Genomic DNA, 19593 nt, shown 5'->3' on the forward strand with positions numbered 1-19593 from the left:
AGTGGTATGGAATCATAATATGATTCATGGAGACTTTAACTCATCTCCAATCAGAGTAGGGAAATCAGTACTGCACACACACACTGGACAGACTTTTCTCCGCCTGAGTGGGCTTCCTGAGCTCCTAAAGAGTCACAGAGTCAGGAGCAATGCATGATTTCCTTGCATTAGACACCTGAATGAGTACCAAAACACTACAAGCGATCAGTTCGGGTTCATGTCTCCCTTACTTGAGTGTTTTTTTCCCCAACTCATTGAATGAAGCGCTTCAGACGAGTGAAACAGAAACAAATCAAAATGACAACACCAGTAATGAAACCTTTTGGGCTCAGTCAAGCAACTATGACATAAATGACACTGAAAGATAACAGTACTGACATTGGAAATTTGCTGTTCTAAAGCACCACCAGGAAGCTAAATGACAGCCGAGCATTTTGGTATAAAAAAAATTACCAATTGGCTAAAAGTATTTTTGCAAAGGGTAAATGTTAGGAGAAAAAAATATTATTAAAAAACTTAACTGGAAAGAAATTAAAAGTAAAAAAAGTGATATGTTGTGTCAAATTATGACAAAATACATCTGACTGAGGGATGCACAGTGGAGTAGTGGTTAGCACTTTTGCCTTGCAGCAAGAAGATCGCCGGTTCTAATCTCGGCCTGGGATCTTTCTGCATGGAGTTTGCATGTTCTCCCTGTGCATGCGTGGGTTTTCTCCGGGCACTCCGGCTTCCTCCCACACCAAAAATATAGTGAGGTTAATTGGTTACTCTAAATTGCCCGTAGGTGTGAATGTGAGTGTGACTGTCTGTCTGTATATGTAGCCCTGTGACAGACTGGCGACCTGTCCAGGGTGTCCCCTGCCTTCGCCCGAGTCAGCTGGGATAGGCTCCAGCACCCCCCCACGACCCTAGTGAGGATAAAGCGGTGTATAGAGAATGGATGGATGGATGGATGGACATCTGACTGACAAGTTGACATTTTTAAAAGGACTAGTTTGAGGAGCCACTGCTGGCTGTGAGCCCCTTACAGCTCCCTGGAGGATTGCTTAATTTGCTTAATTTGCTTTTGCCTCAGAGTGGGAACAGTACATCCATCCACATCAGCTGCACCAATATGCAATAAACCGCTCTGGAAGCCATCATTTAAATATTGCTCCCTGTAGTGGGAAAAACTTGTTTCATTTTTAAGAAATTTCCTTTGAGGAATAAGCGGCAACAAACTTTGAAACAGTCGTTGCCAAGACCATCTCACTGCAGGCAAAGAAGATGTTCATGTTGTTCATTTACAGATGTTTGCTCACATTTGAAAGGGTTGTACATCAGATCAGCATTAGATTCGAATGTGTATAATCAGCCTCATGATGCCTTAAGTCACAATAATCTAAAAACACTGTAATAAATGATTAGAGGAGAAGTGAAAGACATTAGCAGAGTCTTCTTCCTGACAATATGAAATATCAATGGTTGCTATGGTGATGCAGTTTCATCAATCACAGTTTTTTTTTCTTCCGAGGGCCAAAAGCTGCAGTTTATAAAGCTGTCTTGTGCACAGTGCCCATTACTGTCTGTATTGTAAGCCTTAAGATCTGTTAGGTATTAGGTGTGGGAAGAGACCAAGTTTTAGTCTGCTCCCACTGAGATGACTAATTGGCTGGCTGCTTGGTTGGTTGGTTGGCCGGCTGACCAGCAGAATGAATGACTCACTGACAATAGAGAGACACGGTGAGGAAAGACGGGGAATACATGGGATAACATGATAGGTAGGAGCTGGTATTTAAACAACACGGTGCGCTGCAGTAGTACATGACAGCAGCACCACTCTGTGGATGTCGAACCTGCCCCAGGAGTTAAACTGACTTATTGACTGTGAAACTTGGTCAGGACACGGGATGACTGAGCAAGTGATGGGTTAAGACACACACAAATCTTGCACTTGGGCATTCTAGCATGTAAAAGGATGAGGTATGAGTCAAACTGACTACTTTGCAGTCATCAGTGTTGTACACCGCAACCCGCCGAGCAGCCACATGCTCCCATTTTCTTTTTCTAAACCTCAAACACACATAACAGCACATTTCCTGGTTTGTTATTTACCCCTGAACAGCCACATCTCTTTCATGTCCTCTCGCTGTGCCTGACTCTCTGAATCCGCGAGTACATTCAGTTTCCATACTGCAATATGCCTTATATGGTATTTTGTGAATGGGTGTTGCTAGGTAACTGGAGTGCAGTAAAGCGTGGCAACTTGATTCTTGTATTTAAGATGAATAAGGATTAAAATGACAGTCATAAGGACTGGAGCTCCAGAGTCACCATGAAGATTTACATGTATAAAGGAGCTGCATGTGTTTTAGTTTAATGGTACAAAAGATATCGCAGTTTCTCCTCAATAACAAAGCACCACAACATGTGCAGCTGTTCTTTGGTGCAGAGCAAGATTTCTGAACATATTGTGTCTATATTAAATATATTCATGTTCTGGTGCTGGATTCTTTGATATCAGGAAGGCTGAATCTGCATGTTTTCTCTTAATGAAGTAGACAATTTTGAGATATCTAATGCTTAAATATAAACTCAGCTTATTATCTTTTGTTTCTGTGAGTGTAATCTCAGCTGACTTCCATCTAAACCTCCTCATCACTACAAAGGTTAGCTGGTAGGGAGCAGTGATTAAACAGTGAATCATGTCCACAGATAGGAGTTTTGTTTGTTTTTGTTGTTGATTCTAGTTGGTTATGCATGTCTTTGTCATGGACAATATAAACTCTTTGCGCAACTTCATCTGTTTCCAAGGAGCAAGAAGGGGAATGAGGAGGTCAAAACTTCAACATCATTTGTAGTATAAAGGATATTTTGCCACATATCCACAGCATTGTGTCTGTACGAGAGAATGGTCAGGCTGCACCTTGTGATCATTCGGTTATCGAAGGACATTCTGGCTTGTTTGCATATCTTGAAATGTCACTTTCATTAAAACAGCTAAGTCAATGACAGAATCCAGCAGGTCTGTCTCACTGCACGATCCAAATCTTTGGGAAAGTTGCCATTTGCAGTGTGTAGGTTGCTCCTTGGAGGTTGTTGTTGCCGTTTCTGGTAGTGAAGGGATTTTGACAATGATGACCAGCAGATAGTGGAGGAGAATTAGAAACCTGTGTGAAATGTGCTCCTGGAAATGGCAGACTTATACCCAAAGTCTGGATTCAGTGAGTCAGACCAGTAGAATGTTAATCTGCTACAATAAATCAAAAATGTTTTTCCTTAAGCATTTATTATAATCCTTTTCAGACAGACACACGAACAGCTGTAATTATTAGATTTTGTAGACACCTTGGAGACCATTTGGAGGACTCTGTTTCGTAGATGTACAGTAGATAAACTTCTACAGACACTAATGCTGAGCATGTACAGTACTGCCATTTTCCTGTAGACACAAATGTTAGGCCGCACCATGGAGGTACCCATGAGGAAGTCATGATCATACTTCTTTGTGGACACACACACACAGACAGCTGCCGACACCACAGACCTGTTTTTGTTATACTATTTTGACGTCTACTTGGAAGTCGATGGGACGACTCCATTCCATACATGTGCAGCTGGTCGTCATCTACACTACCATTCAAAAGTTTAGAAATGTCCTTATTTTGGAAAGAAAAATGTTTTTTTTCAATGAAAATAACATTAAATTAATCAGAAATACAGTCTAGACATTGTTGATGTGTTAAATGACTATTCTAGCTGGAAACGGTTGATTTTTAATGGAATATCTCTCCTATCTCTATCACTCCTGTGTTTTAATGCTACATTACATTAGCTAATCATGTTGAAAGGCTAATTCATGATTAGAAACCCTTGTTCAATTATGTTAGCACATCAATAACAGTGTGAATTTTCATGGAAAACATGAAATTGCCTGAGTGACCTCAAACTTTTGAACGGTAGTGTATTTCCCCCATGAACACCGCTGCCCTTGCAGTCACCACAGGTTTTGTGCTGTATGTGGACAACAGTGAAGAGGTCCATGCAGACTCCCGTGGACTTGGGGAGATAATGACAACTTCATGTGAATCCTATCACATACTTGTGCAGAAAGTAGAACACTGCCCTAAATAGATAGAACATTAAACTGCAGACCGCTGTTGTGAGGTTAAGATGTCTGGCATCGCTTTTAATCTGACACTCTGACAGTAGTTTCTTTTTTTTTCTTCAATTCTTTCCTCTTCACATCTTTGTGAAAGTAAACTTTCCACTTTAGCCAAGTGTGAAATCACCTGTGATCACAAGCAGAAGTGTCATTCTTGGTGAAACTTGATGTAGCCTCCTAACTGAGAGCAGCTTTCATGTCACCTCACAGCATAAGAGGAAAAAAAAAGTGCACTCTCTGCAACCAACTGGTGAAACATGTGGAACAAGTGAAAGAAGTGAGTCTCTGAGTCTGCAGTCTCCACCTCCTCATGCTGGACGGTGACAGAGGATGGCAGCTTTGGTCTTTCCAACACTGAGCTGCAGGTGGGTGCAGTAACTCTGATCCAGATCTGTACTCCTCTTCACTGTACCTCTCATGGGTGGTTGTAATTTTCATTCCAGGCTTTTAACCAGGAACACATCCAGGAATTTCTGCCATTCATATCTGTTTAGGTTGGAGCTGTATATACAGATCTTTATTTCTATTTATGTGATGTTATGTGAAGGAAAAGTATTTCCATTTAAAATCACCATTGCTGAATTACTGCAAATAAAGCTGCACAAAGTCTATTTTCATTTTCAAGCTCAGTAAATTAGAACTACCAGTGAACTGGCTCAAACATGCAAACAACTTAGTAAACTTACAAAAAAAAGACTAGTGTTTTTAAGCACATTCAAATGGCTTTGAAAGATAGAGTGTCCACATTACAGAAAGAATCAACACTATTTTAATTCTGAGAGGAATCTGAACAGATACAGAACACTAAATATTATAAATCATTACTTGAAAGTATTCATTTGCACTGTTGATAATTGGTATCCAGAATACTTAACTGTACAGAATATGTTTTCTTTGTCAAAGTTCCAAAATAAGGAGGGTATTAATGTAGCACTTAATGTTTGAAATCAAGTGCCATTATTTCACTTGACCTCTGTCACAAATAGCACATATAAAAACTAGCCCATAAATAAGAAAGGTGCAGGACTTCTGCCCCTTCCAAAATCACTGCTGGAAAATAAATCAGTCAAATGTTTCCAGAGAAGCTTTGTTTAGTGTTTGATTGTGTGTAAGCCACAAAGAAAACTGATTAGGTTTAACCAAAGCCTGTAATTTAAGATAAAGTAGTCTGAATGACCGGATGTAGACTTAGGAAATTATTCGTCCATACAGGCTAGACATTGTTAATGTGGTAAATGATTATTCTAGCTGGAACAGCTGATTTTTAATGGAATATCTCCATAGGGTACAGAGGAACATTTCCAGCAACCATCACTCCTGTGTTCTAATGCTACATTGTGTTAGCTAATGGTGCTGAAAGGCTAATTGATGATTAGAAACCCTTGTGCAATTATGGTAGCACATCAATAAAGTTGTCCTGTTTTCATGGAAAGCATGAAATTGTCTGGGTGACCCAAACATTTGAACAGTAGTGTAGCTCTCTCTAAATTTTGGGGGAATTAGCTATTTTAATGACAGTGCTTGCTAGTCTCCCTGTGTGCAAGTGTCCCATTAAACAATTCCCCTTGTAGCTATTTTGCAGCGACACAGTTACTGTATCCTGGGCTTTGCACTACCTGATGATTCTGATTGGTTCAAGGAACTACAAACAAGCCAGAACATTTCCAACAAGCCATAGCACTGTCTACAGTAGGCAGGGCCTGGCTATGAAAGATAAATTCATTTCATCGGTATAACAAATTTGGTTATGGAACAATTTAAGGACACAACTTGGACCTTGCTTGTTAATGGGAAACAAAAAGTGGTCTTCAGTGTGTAAGTTCAGCATTTTGTTGTTCAATCCATCCACCCTGACCTCCTCCCCACATGGATTTTGCTCTACAATAATGCCACATAATGATTTAGGTTGCTACTGATACAACTGAAGGCCTTGCAAATGTTACATACAAACATATTTTGGTGGGCCTTGCTGACACAACTGATGCTTTGTTCTCCTTGTTAGGACGATCTCAGTCTTATCTTACTAATACAATTTATACTGATACCTGTGCAAATAAACATGATAACCTGTGTGCATCTCTATGGCATGTTTGTTAACTCTACAGCATGTAATCATCTTGATATTGCTGGTGTAACAGCCCTTTACAGATCAGTAAAACTGGCGTGCGTCACACCTGGCTGGCTGTGAGATGAAGCCAGCTGTCCACTGTATGAACAGTCTCCTGATGGATTATGGGTAATGACAAACCACGGTCAAAGGTCAGGAATTTGTCCTATCATCCCTCTTTCTATCACACTGCCATCGACTCCTATTTCGATCTGCGGTTTCATTCCTTTTTCCGTCTTTTTCTTGCCTTGTTTGCCTGCATTCTGTCTCGTGTGTTTTCTGCACACTTTCTTTTTTCCACGCTGTCAGCACAACAGTACACAGAAGACAGACACAACAGAGAGGTGGATGCACGGAGATGTAAGCTTTCAAGCTGAAGTGCATTTTCAGAGAGTCCGTCTTTGTGTATTAACAATGTTATTTTGGTCTGCATCTGAGGATTTAATTGCCCTTTTATCTGAAATATCTCTCGGAGAAGCGCGAATTCAGTTAACAGCGGCTTCCTGTATAAAAACAGAACCAAGAAAAGAGAAGCTAATTGATTTTCCTTGTCCTCTTTTCTAAATGTCTCCATCTTTCCAGGACGCCTCACCTCTATTATGCTCCTCTTTCTGCCAATTCCCTCCTCTATTCATCTGCCTTCTGTAAGTTTAATGTAAACATCAAAAATCACATTAGCACTCTGGAAAGAAGGATGGACGGATGGATGGATTTCTGGGCTTCTTTCTCCTTCTTTCACTTTATCTCACATATTCTCTCTCTCTCTCTATGCCTCCTCTCCCTCGCTCCCGCACTGATGAATATATGAATGAGATTAAAACAGAGACGCACAAACACACTCTCTCTCCGGCACATAACCTGCACCACACACACACATTTACCATCTACATTTCCACTGAATGTCCAATGACTCTCAAAACCTTCATCATCACATGTGGGTTGTTTGAGTTTACAGTGGCACCAAACTGACAGTATTTATTTAAGAAACTCGGAGAGTGAAAGCCGTCTAATAATGAGGCAGCCTTCCAGTCAGGAGACACACAGTGAGACTTTGATTCCTTTGCCTTTAACCGAGCCACAACATCTACAGCAACAAGTAAATAATGCAGCTAACAAGCACTTTTACCTCAAGCAAGAACTCATCCGTCCCTGTTTACAATAAACCAGTATAGCGCACAAACGCTGTGTAAAGTATACTTCTGTGTATCATAAACCTTGCTTGTCGGACCCAAAAGGTATAATTGGCCCCTAAGTCCAGGACACAGAGGGATGGATGAAGGATTAGAGATAGCGCTGCAGGGATGGACAGAAGGAGCAGATGAAAGCTCCAGGAGAGGCTCCAAGAAAAAAAAAAAGAAAAAAAAACAGCAAACACAGATGCAGAGAGACACTGAGAGGTAGAGATGGATGAAGAGCAGACCTGAAAGTTTGCCCTCCCTCTCTGCCTCCCTACTTCCTTCATTCTCTCCTTCTCTATCTCTCTCATTTCCTTTCTTTCTTTTCTTTCTCAGTCTTTCTCTCCCTTCACTGTAGGCTCTCTGTTTCTATGGCGACCGCTCCTGCCATCGCCGAGGAAGAAATGATACCTGAGGAGAGGAATCGAAGACAGTTGAGGAGGAACCGATAGATGAAGATGGATGGAGAGGAGCTGGATGAAAACATTTATTATTGCTATCTGGACCACGTTCATGTGCACAGTAATGCAGCTGGTACTCAGTATATTGGTCACATTTTAACTGGACAGCTGGACATTATGTCTGTTGAATCAACTGAGAGGTTAAAAAGACTTTTACTTTGGCCACAGTAAGCCTACTTCTGAATATGCTAACCTATAACTCTTAATAAGTCAGCGATTCTCACTTAGCCATCTATGTTTGACAATGAGGGGGGAAATGTAAAGATTGCAGTGTGTTTTCGTGCTGTTATTCAGTCCACATTAACACGCCTCACACAAAATATATGGAATAGCTATGCTGGCCCACAGCGCAAGATACATTGTTTTACAATAAATGCTGTAAATGATGACATGCCTGATGTATTTTAGCCTGTTCTTTTCTATTGGTCTGCATCCACATGACATAACTGATGAGGTTGTTTCACTTCATACATGAGAAGAGCAGCAAGAAACAACTTTCTACTCCAAGAACTCAGAGCAGGCCTGAGGTGGTGTGAACGTTCACAGTAACTGACCTTGCTAGTCTTTTAGTTTCGATTCCAATCTCTAGTAATACCAAGTGTTCCAAAGCATTGACAAACAGAAGTCACTGGAAAGAACTTCATTTCTATGAGCATGTATGAAACAGAATTATTGTGCTTGTTGTGTTAGCTTAAATGGCAATTATTTCCGTCTGTAATTGTGATGCTGAAAAGACTGCTACTGAATGATAATACGAGGAGGGGAGAATAAATAGCCGCTCCGAAGTACCTAACCTGGAGAGGAACATTTTATCTCTTAAATGCAACCCTGAAAGAGGTACATGGGCAGATCTTACTGTCTGTAAGAACCAGCCTCCCCAAGGAAGGCTCCGAACTACTGCAACTACTGTGTCGGTCCATCCATTTTTTGAATTACTTCAACATTTGTCACATTTTTAGTAGTTTATTACTCTTGATATCTTTCACTGTGTGCTTTGATTTCTGCTACAAAACTGCCTGGATAGTTTGAATAGGTTAAAATACTTTCGTACAAATATTAAACACAACACTCTTGTTTCTTTTAGGTCTCCATATACATGGGTCTTGCCACAGCAATAGCCTCTTACAAAGCGTACATTTTTTCCAGTGTTTTATTGGAAAACTATAGATTTTGTGGGTCAATGTAACTCTAGCAGATTTGATGTGAGGCTGGACTGATCCATCTCTCACCAGCCTGTCAGAACCTATCGACTCCATTTTAAATCAACACGTCTGTTAGCTCAGGCAGAAGAATATGCAAACAAAACGTGAGCCATTGCCTGCTCATGTTTTTCTTGCTTATTCTTCTGCCCTAAATTTTTATTCCATTTAAGGACATTACTAAAGTGATTGTATGTTGAGCTATGATGATATTTAAATGTAATTAAATAGCAACAAATGGGAAAATGAAGTAATTCCCTTTTGTTCCAAAAGGGAAATCTAGTCATCTAAGAACTGATTTTTACAAATATTTTTCATGAATACTCATTGGTCAGTTCTTGTCCACATTGATTTCGCATTTTATCTTAAGCTCAGTTTTCTAAAGGCCCGGGTCGTGTCTTTAAACTGCTTGCTTTTTCTGACTCACAGTTTAAAACTCATGTTTGGTTTACACTCACATAAGGCAAAGAAAAGACTGCCAAATCCTTACGACTGAGAAGCTGAAATAAATAAATATCAGCCAGCTATCAAAACACAGTTGTAGATTTAATGTGAATACTCAGTTCTATTATATTTAGTTAGATGTACAATGATCAGTATTGGATCAAAGCAGGTTTAGATCAGATGCGACGAGTTGTCAATGGAGCTGCTTGCTTTGAGACTACACTGATAAATAAAGAGTGATGAAGCTCTGCAGATGGTTGCCATTGACAGCACAGCTTACAAAGTAAAAATAGCTGTACTGACAGTGTTCTGTAAATCCTAGCATGACATTCCCTCCTCCACACCTGACAGAAATGTTTAGATGGGTTTCACTAAGTGGCCGCACAAGGTCAGCTGCAAGGTTGGGTGGAGGTGGGATGCACATCTCCTGGAAATACTGCAGCAATAAATACTGTGTTTGAGAGCAGCCTGCAGTATTAAGACGCCACGAAGAGGCAACAGCTGATCTGCATCTACAAATCTACAGGCTGTCACCCCGAGGCCGGTATCACAAAGGAACATTTGGTGTTACAGTCATCAACAAATTTTTACACACATATGTAATGACTATCTACAGCATGGCAGTCTAAAGTTTTAAATGACTCCTATAGCTCTTAATTTTCTATAATGGAAATTTCTGAAACACCATGAATTTTGGCTCTTTCATAGTTTAATTTTAGGTATTTGGGGAAAAAAAGATTAAAAATGGGGTTTAAAATATACATACATTAACTATAAGTATCAGTTTTGATGATGTAAAAAGTAAAAACATTTTCTAAGTGGCATGGCCTCTTAGCTTCCTATGAGGGACTATGATTGACTACAGCTGCTGACTCCTCTGGGCCTATTTAAATAGAGCCCATATGTTACACTCACAACCACTCTCAGCCACAACAAGACAGTGGGAAAGTCTGAGGAGCTTAGCAAAGATTTGAAAAAGCAAATCATTGATTCGAACAAGTCAGGACAGTGACTTGGAGCCAATTCAAAGCAATTGCTGATCCCAAAATCATCTGTGCAAACCACCGTTTGTTAATACAAAATACGTGGTGTCATTGTGTCACGGCTACGATTGGGAAGAAAACAGAATCAGTCACCTACTGCTGACAAATAATTGGTCAGGATGGTAAATAAAAAAGCAGGTCTGCTATGATTGGGCTGCTACAACACTCGTGTCGGTGTCTACAGTCAAGTGTGTTTTACATCACATGTTAAAGTCCAACTGACTGCTGATCATATGGACAAAGAAAAGACCTTCTGAAAGAAAGTTCTGTGGTTGGATGAAACAAAAACTTGACCAGAAAAATGTTCGGAGGAAAGAAGTTGAGGTCTTTAATCCCAAGAACACTAAATCTTCCATCAAGCACGGTGGTGGTAGTATTATGCTCTGGGGCTGTTTTGGGCAAATGAAACTGGTGGTTTAGACAGAGTATACTGGATATCGAAGGCGGAGGATTGCCTCTGCATTCTTAACCCTCAACAGTACACCTGTGGTCCATGCAGACTTCAGGGGTAAATAAGATGTCATATTTTTTAATTTGCAAGTTGGATTTGTTAGTCCCTTTAGGTAGTCGTCACCCACATAGTTGCCATCACATACGCTAAAGCTTATTTGATTGTAACCAGGTCTGTGGTGTATATATGTATTTAAAAAATCCAGCCCGACTGTGCATCTTTTACTTGTGTATGTTTGTGTTATGTTGCTCTTGTGATGACTGCTTCAGTTACATTGTGTTTCGTTTCAATTCTGAAGTTTTTATACTAATATTGTCAGCAATCCACGTCAGTAATCATCAATAGTAATTTCATTGTTTCTTTCATATTTGTATCTATAGACGACACACGTTTTAGGAAAATATATTTTGAGAGGATATGGACACGTAAAGAAATGTGAAACTGATGAAATACTCCTGGGGTCCAGCTGGATCCCAAGTGTACAGAGTAGTAGGTTTTGCCACGTGTACTGATGAGGGTTAAGAACAACCTAAAAGCATCCACTAGAAGGTTGGATACTGGATGCAGCTGAGTGTTCACCCAGCACACAGGCCAAACACAAATCAAAAATGTGAAAGAAATGGCAACGAATTAAGAGCTTAGACTAGTCTCTCCAAAGTTCTGACTTAAACCCCATCAACAACCTGTACACTGTGCAGGCCATTTGGACACCATCAACAGACTGAATAGTGTTCATCAACTTTTTTTTGTAAAAACAGTAAAGCAGTGAGCTAAAGTTGACTAACTGCTCAGTCTGTGTGATATTCCATATTTAATTTCAATGGCAGGACTCCACTGCTCATAAAATTTCTAAATTAAATTGGCCAAACTCCCAAATACATCAGGACCAAGATGAAACATTAGTGAGTTTCCCAAATGGCATTTGTCACCTATGATCAGCCAAAAAGGGAATTCCCTAAATGAACAGGATGTAGTCCTGCATCCCTTTACTCCCTCTTATTTACACCCAAGGACATCTCAGCAGGTGTTTATTTACCTGCATTAGCTCTGGCAGTCTAAAAGTCCCTGATCCCTGCAAATGTTTGTTCCTGTAACTAAACAATAACATCATGTTACTGTGATTATGCATGTATTTAGACTGCGCGCATAATCTCTTTATTTTAATTAGTGCGATAACAACAGCTACGCTTTAAGCACGTTCTTGCTTTAATCAAATTACAACCATACGTGTAAATCACATCAACACATCGGTGCACACGAACACCTGTGTGTGTTTCACATCAGTGTAACATGCATTTAAACTGTATCTGTAAACACTGGGATTAAAATGCTAATTTTACACGTAGTGAATTTACACAAATTGAAACCTTAACGTCTTAGAATCCCACATTGCAGTACATTTTGGCTGCCTTAATGCTGAGTAATCCTTCACATTTCCAGTTTCTGAAAAATGTTTTCAGAACATTTTGAAAATGTGCGACATGTGCAATTATAAAGCGAGTGATAGCTTTAAAATGTTTGTCATGGCAACAGTACATGGTGCTTAAATGCCTCAGAGAGAAACGTACTGGTACACGCAACATATGCACTGTATCTTATTGCTTCCATTGTCATGAATCACGCAATCATATCAAATTATTTTGTGCCTCAGCAGCAGATTGAGGGTGATTTACAGTCTGTTGCTATTGCAGCTTGATTGACGTTGCATTCAGAAACATTCCCTCTGTCTTGGAGAAACTCTAAATTGCTTTCTTAAGTGGGATTAAGATAGGATTTTCTCATTCGGATGTTCCTGTAATGTGGCCCCAGGAGTGAGTCACGCAGGAGCTGTTCACAAAAGCCATTAACTCTGTTCAGTTCAGCTCAGACTGAAGATGCAGTCCCATGGGATTCATTTGCAACTGCTTCAATTACTGTGGACTTGCCCAACTGTTCTCTGTTGCTCTACTGTCCTCTTCTATGGAGAAGAAAATGCAGTCACAAAAGAGGCCATTATGACAACTGCAGCTCACAAAGGAACAATTTAAAGGACCATGCCACACAAAAAAGTTAAATCAGAAATATCGCAGACGCAATTTCACGCACACAACGAACTGGGTCTAAAAGTAGCAATGTTAAGTGCCAGCTTAATATTGTACAACATGTGCATATGAATCATGGCATCCAGAGTACAGTGTGTGTGGTGTTAATTACAGCTCAGTCATGTCGCTGAGACCCCCACTGAGTCTGTGGAGAAAACCCAGTCCCCAAGGGATGATGTAGTCGTATGCTTGTGTATATTTTGGTGGCAAGATAAATAAAAAGAAAATCACTGCAGCCAATTATATCATAGCCTGCAGACACAGCTGGCTAGTTATACTACACTGATATCAGGTAAAACAAAGTTTATCTAGATACCTTGAATCTCACTCTTCTCTGCAGGATTTCTAACGTTAAGATTTCTTGAATTTGACTGTGATTTGACTGATTATTCCAACTCCTGCTTTAAAATGATCAAAAGCTCTAGATCACACTGAGCCAGGATATGTTTGAAGTTTGGACATGAAGAGAGCTTCAGCGCAGCCTACTGTGACCAGCTAACAGAGAGAGGCTTCTGCAGCAAGCAGCTATGTGGGAACAAGTCACTACACCGAGTGGTGGTCTCACTAATTCCAACAATCAAGGTACCATGTAATTATCAGAACGGTTCACATCAGCAGTGTGACATTAACCCAGCTCACACATTCACTGCTACAGTTGTGTTAAAATACTTTTTCTGTTCATGGCGATAATACATATTTGAGTTTTACATGTAAAGCTGCCAAACTGTCAGTTACTGCTAAAGGTGTAAATGTAAGTATCTGCACCTTTTTTTTTATTGTAGGCCTTTAACACCCATGGTATTCAGTTAATTAACACAATAACTACACGTGTATGGGACGCTCTCTGTTATGGCAAATGCAGACCAACCAGAGCCTAAAGTCTGCTGTTTAGGAATACTACAGTTTCACTTAACTACAGTGACGATGGACAAAGAGATGTGCATCGTAGAAAAGCGATACTTGGTCATTGTTTAACCACAGTCACATAGCTACCATTCAAAAGTTTGGGGTCACTTACAAATGTCCTTATTTTGGAAAGAAAAGCATTTTTTAAAATGAAGACAAATTTAATGAATCAGAAATACACTGTAGACATCGTTAATGTGGTAAATGACTATTCCAGCTGGAAACGGCTGATTTTTAATGGAATATCTCCATAGGGGTACAGAGGAACATTTCCAGCAACCATCACTCCTGTGTTCTAATGCTACGTTGTGTTAGCTAATAGTGTGGAAAGGCTAATTGATGATTAGAAAACCCTTGTGTAATTATATTAGCACATGAATAAAAGTGTGAGCTGTCATGGAAAACATGAAATTGTCTGGATGACCCCAAACTTTTGAACGGTCGTGTATGCAGCTTCCAAGTTGCTCACTGTGAACATCAGAGGTGTGAGAGAAAAAACAGCACAAACTCTGCTCCCCACAGCAGCCTCTTTCTAACTGATCTGAAGCAATAACAAACATCAATCATAGAAGCAAAACTGCAATGATACTTTAACATGGGTTAGAACATGGGTTTTAAACACATGCTGAAAGTAATCGGAACACATTACAAAGTAAACCCTTACATGCACATTTTAACCAGTAAGTCATAGCAGCCCGTTATAAAGAAACACAAGCTAAAATTGTCCACAACTCATCCAACATCTGCTGCTGCCCTCACAAATGATGGATGCACATGTAGGGACACAGACCTCACAGAAACACTGCAGTTGAACTTCATTATTTGGTAAATGTTTCACTCTAATAGATAGTATGTGGATTTTATTGGAGATAAAATATGTATTGCACAGTCCTAATGTGAACCTGGAGGATGCTAATATGAATACAAATGCAGTACAGTTAAAGGGTATTTTCTAAAACTGCGCCTTAATAGGTTGTCATTTCATAAGTTTTTTTTAATTTTTTGAACCGAATATTTTTTTTTTTTTACAGTTTTACTTCTTTTTCAGTAGGTTGCAGCCAGTTACAGCAGCAACGATATACTTTTTAAAGGGAAGACATTGTCAAACACTAAAAGAAGCAGTTTAATGCTTTAGTACTTTATGTTTTTGCTGGAGTGAAAATGTACAAAACTGATTTTTAAGTAGTGTTCACCAGCATCAGTCACATCACTTCGATGAGCATAATGGTGAGTTCAGGCTACCAGTGAAAAAGCAACTGACTGAAAGCTCTTTTCAAAGGAAGCCTGTCATATGAAGGCCATGACGTGCTACCAACCACAGTTAATCTTGCCTTTTTCTTTAGTTCCATTTCCACTTCCCCACTCTTCATGAAGAGTTAGCCTGTTTTCTAGATGTTAATCATGAAATGGCTTGAGAATATATGTAATTTTGCAGCATTGTCAACACTTTCCTCCTCCTCTCAACGCCACCTTTTTATCTTTCTCTCTTTCATCTGATGCATATGTGCACTGAAGACAGCCAGAGATCACACTATCAGGTGAGAAGCAGGCAGGAGACCTCATGATCTGAGTGAAGAAATTGTCTTTGCTTTGGATTTCTCCATTTCATGAAGCATTCTTAGCACTTGCCAGACACTCAGCTGGCCAGTCCACTGGGAATTCTCCTGATGCTCCAGATGGCCAGTCCCGGTTGGCACACAATGGCATCATCACTTTCCTTTAAAGGGATGTGTGTTGCCATTTTGAGAAATAAAACCATTTGGCTTCTTTTGGAGATTAAGAGGAGATGTCACTCACTCGGTTTGGCTCACAGCTGGAGCCAGGAGACGGTCGGCATCGCTAAGAATAAAGACTGGAAGCTGTGAGAAACAACCGGAGCTGAAAAATAGGCCTGCTAACACCTCAAAATCTCCCTTTACCAAACAGAAAGTCAAAGAAAACAGCAATTACTAGCTGCAGCTTCACACATTGAATATCTCTCACATGCAGCAGTTTATTAATCTGCTCAAACTTTTCTTAGAGAGGCATAGTGACATCAAACCTGGCAACCTCATTACACCCTTGTGCCTCCTCTAAAACCATGATTTGACCCTTTTACATTTTTCTCAAACACCACACAACATGTTAATTAGTGAGCTTTGTAGCTTCCAGCTTATTTTTGGACAGTGTCAGGTTAGTTGTGTCCCTCTGCCTCCAGGCTTTATGCTAATCTAGGCTACCTCACTCTGTTTTTAAACGCGCAGACATGACACTGACATCCATCTCCTCATTTCACTCTTGGAAAAATATGGTGCATTTTCCCAATAGCTGAATCATTCCTTTAATTTAAAATCATGGCACACGGATGGAACATTAGAAAGTGCTGGATTAATCTTCAGAGTAAACTGGCGGCTTATGAGTGATAAACGAGAAGAACGGCAGGGTTGTGAAATCATTTATGATCATTAGAAGTGGCAGCTTTCCTGAAAGTTTGAGTGTCTGCTTTATCTTTCACCGTGGGAGGAAAAGGAGGTCAAAGCGCATTAAGGCGTCACAAGGCCAAGTGAGACATCAGTGCTGCTAAAAGTAGAGGTCTTCCCCACGCTGAACATGGATGATGTGACTGGATGTCTTAAAACTGCTACGAGCAGCTACACAGGGTTTGGTAGATGAGTCTGAGATGCCACCTAGTGATTCTGATAGGACCACCCCAGTCCTACTATATACGCCCTCTTTTTCCTGACTCAGCGAACGGGGATGAGTAGGATAAGTTTCCATGGCAACAGCAGACAGAGAGAAAGAGAAAGGGAGAGAAGAAGAAGAAGAAGAAGACAGAGGATGCACAGAGGGAGAAAAATACAATAAGGCTACAAAAACACCCCCTTTAAAAACATACAACCATACTCAGAACAAAGGGTGTCGTGTTAATACAAAGGTCACATTGTATCGGTTTCTGTGTTTTTAATTTCTTGCTGGGAGTCAATAATTCATTAAGGTGCACCATACTTGTACAGAGAATGTTTAATTGCGGGTTGTTTAACTACCAAAGCAATTTGCGCTGAAGGGCAGAGATAAGAAAAAAGGGAAATAATCATTCATTAGTCACAACAAGAATAATGCAACCCGGCTGTGCTGTTCATTAACTGAGGGTCTAACTGTGGTTTATGTCATGCTACTATAATGTGGGTCAAAATATGGAGAAATGTGGACATTTTACATGTCCACTTACATTAAAATATGTGTGACATATTAAGGTACAAGTAATGATGGGAAAGGTTACTCACCAAACAAGGTATGAATTCAAATTTGATGAGAGAAGTATTTATATAGTTCCCTAACCACAACAGCTGTCAAACCTCAAAAGTGTTATTTACAGATTAGATGATTAAAAACATACTATTTGGAGGAGCCAACAGTCTGGTCCAGAGTGAGGTTTCCGTGCATGAAGATAAACGTTTTACTTGAGCTTTTAACACAAGCTACTGAAAAGTGATGTTGCTTTGTTCATGACATCTATATTAGAGAAAACTCAAACATTATCTTTTCCTTTTCAGTGCAGTCATGCCTTCAGAGCAAAATTTCCACGAGTTCATAACAAGTGAAAAATAAGTAAATCCAACAATCAGACTGGATGAAATTTACTGATCAAATGCCTTTGTTCATGACCAAACTCCTAAAGCAACAAAAAGAAATGTTCACTGTGCACATTGAGTAAGGTACCTCAGAGCTTAGAGAGAGATTACCATGACATTTTCGAAGCACATTCATGCTCTCAAGGGCGCAGCCTTCTCATCTCATTTAGAAAAACATTCTCAAGTACCAGAGATGATTTGTCCTTGGTTAATATAATGATCTGCAGTTATTACCCACAAACCTCCCCAGTGCTTATTGTTCTCTTCTGGGTTGTTTTTCGCTCTGTTATTCTTTTCTCTCTCCAGTTAACCCTCACCTAAACTTGTCAAGGCAGATGTCTGCCCTCCCTGAACCTGGTTCTGCCAGAGGTTTTTTTCTGTAAATAATTGATTTTTTTCTTCCCACTGTTCCCAAAGTGTTGAAGATTTTTACCTCAAGTGCTCTGAGATGACATATGTTGTAAATTGGCACCATATAAATAAAACTGAATTTAATTTTGTTGTACAACACTCTGTATCCAGAAACTGGTGTTTAAAAATCTCTTTTTCTCTACAGCAGCTCACGTGGTAAAACAAAATTGATCCACAGCTGCTCGGGAGCTTTCTTCTGTACACTTGTCCTGCTTATAATCACACCTAAATACATACATTTACTCAGGTTCTAAACTTAGGTCTAGTTTTAAGTAACAGTTAACAAAAATGATGGTACCCATAACTTAATATTTTGTTGCACAACCTTTTGAGGCAATCACTGCAATTAAACGATTTCTGTATTTGTCAATGAGCGTTCTGCAGCTGTCAACAGGTATTTTGGCCCACTCCTCATGAGCAAACAGCTCCAGTTGTCTCAGGTTTGATGGGTGTCTTCTCCAAATGGCATGTTTCAGCTCCTTCCACATATGTTCAATGGGATTCAGATCTGGGCTCATAGAAGGCCACTTTAGAATAGTCCAACGCTTTTCTCTCAGCCATTCTTGGGTGTTTTTGGCTGTGTGTTTTGGATCGTTGTCCTGTTGGAAGACCCATGACCTGCGACTGAGACCAAGCTTTCTGACACAAGGCAGCACATTTCTCTCCAGAATGCCTTGATAGTCTTCAGATTTCATCGTACCTTGCACACTTTCAAGACACCCTGTGCCAGATGCAGCAAAGCAGCCCCAAAACATTACTGAGCCTCCTCCATGTTTCACCGTAGGGACAGTGTTCTTTTCTTCGTATGCTTGGTTTTTGAGTCTATGAACATAGAGTTGATGTGCCTTACCAAAAAGCTCCAGTTTGGTCTCATCTGTCCAAAGGACATTCTCCCAGAAGCTTTGTGGCTTGTCAAAATGCATTTTTGCAAATTCCAGTCTCGCTTTTTTATGAGTTTTTTCAGCAGTGGTGTCCTCCTTGGTCGTCTCCCATGAAGTCCACTTTGGCTCAAACAACGACGAATGGTGCGATCTGACACTGATGTACCTTGGCCTTGGAGTTCACCTTTAATTTCTTTGGAGGTTGCTCTGGGCTCTTTGGATACAATTCGAACGATCCGTCTCTTCAATTTGTCATCAATTTTCCTCTTGCGGCCACGTCCAGGGAGGTTGGCTACTGTCCCGTGGGTCTTGAACTTCTGAATAATATGAGCCACTGTTGTCACAGGAACTTCAAGCTGTTTAGAGATGGTCTTATAGCCTTTACCTTTAAGATGTTTGTCTATAATTTTTTTCGGATGTCCTGGGACAATTCTCTCCTTGGCTTTCTGTTGTCCATGTTCAGTGTGGTACACACCTTTTCACCAAACAGCAGGGTGACTACTTGTCTCCCTTTAAATAGGCAGACTGACTGATTATGAGTTTGGAAACACCTGTGATGTCAATTAAATGACACACCTGAGTTAATCATGTCACTCTGGTCAAATAGTTTTCAATCTTTTATAGAGGTACCATCATTTTTGTCCAGCCCTATTTCATTAGTTTGTTTTTTTAAATAATT

The 19593-nt window shown here is 40.0% G+C and overlaps 1 protein-coding gene across 1 annotated transcript in view; it reads right to left on the reverse strand.

Annotated features, from left to right (window-relative positions):
• The window catches only part of lrrc7 (leucine rich repeat containing 7), a 171556-nt gene that overhangs the window by 112744 nt on the left and 39219 nt on the right, over window positions 1-19593 (reverse strand). The gene's annotated exons all lie outside the window — the stretch shown is intronic.

The sequence above is a fragment of the Acanthochromis polyacanthus genome, chromosome 4, assembly GCF_021347895.1.
Source record: "Acanthochromis polyacanthus isolate Apoly-LR-REF ecotype Palm Island chromosome 4, KAUST_Apoly_ChrSc, whole genome shotgun sequence".
NCBI classification, from domain to species: domain Eukaryota; kingdom Metazoa; phylum Chordata; class Actinopteri; family Pomacentridae; genus Acanthochromis; species Acanthochromis polyacanthus.